The sequence below is a fragment of the Aotus nancymaae genome, unplaced genomic scaffold, assembly GCF_030222135.1.
Source record: "Aotus nancymaae isolate 86718 unplaced genomic scaffold, 86718_ANA_hifiasm-v0.15.2.pri h1tg000011l, whole genome shotgun sequence".
NCBI lineage: Eukaryota > Metazoa > Chordata > Mammalia > Primates > Aotidae > Aotus > Aotus nancymaae.
The window spans coordinates 84,672,451-84,673,450 of NW_026988422.1; the positions used below are offsets into that span (position 1 = coordinate 84,672,451).

At 45.8% G+C, this 1,000-nt stretch overlaps 1 non-coding gene across 1 annotated transcript; it reads left to right on the top strand.

The window, feature by feature from the left end:
* Positions 1 to 628: 628 nt before the first annotated feature.
* Positions 629 to 790, top strand: LOC135274503 (U1 spliceosomal RNA). Its single transcript, XR_010342320.1, has one exon. It is a non-coding gene; the product is annotated as a U1 spliceosomal RNA (small nuclear RNA).
* Positions 791 to 1,000: the final 210 nt, after the last annotated feature.

The window sequence follows — 1,000 nt, forward strand, 5'->3', positions numbered from 1 at the left end:
GTATGATGAATAAACCCAGACTCTCAGCAGTGCAGGAAGAAACAGACCAACAACTTAGAGAAAAAGATCATCACATACCGTGCAACCAGGTAACTCTGTGCACAGACCAAGGTAAGAAACGTCACAAAAGCGACAAAGTATTTCCTTGGTGGTTGGGGTATCTTGGAGGTAGAAAGTGTGTGAATGAGACACACAGTTGAGTGTGAAGCAAGTGTAGAGTCCGTATCTGCAGTTCCGTGGTCACCTCATGTGGCTTAGGGCAGCCCTCCTGTAAAGGAGCCCAGTGGGGGTTTATACCAACCTGCCAGTGCCAAGAGGGACCTAATGTTCCTGCAAGGGAAGCAGCCAGAGAAGGACTAAGCAAAAGGAGAAGGGTGTGAGAAGCCTCCAGCAGTGGGGGCTGAGCCTCTAGGAAAGGAAGGCAAGAAATTTCCATTAGGGGGGATTGAGCCTCACTCAAACCTCCAGTAGTAGGGAAGGCAAGAAATTTCCAATAGGGGAAATTGCACCCCATCCCGAAAGGTGAGAAGTCTCCAGTAGGGGAGGTTAAGCCTCACCCCAAAACCATCAAGATGGGAAATACCCCAAGTAAGGTAAGGGATAAAAACATATAAAACTAGCAACAATAATACTTACCTGGCAGGGGAGACACCATGATCACGAAGGTGGTTTTCCCAGGGCAAGGCTTATCCATTGCACTCCGGATGCGCTGACCCCTGCGATTTCCCCAAATGTGGGAAACTCGAGTGCGTAATTTGTGGTAGTGGGGACTGCGTTCGCACTTTCCCCTGACTTAAAAAAACAAAAAAAAAAAACTAGCAACAATAATATTCCCCTGACAGTCCCCTGGGCCTAATGTTAAAATATTAGAAATGATAATTAAAAGAATTCAAGCGTCCATACCCCACATCCAAAACATTACAAAAGCTTTCAATATACAACAAGGAAAAGACAAAAGACCTATAACATTCCGAGAAAGACTCAAAGAACCAGTGAGGAA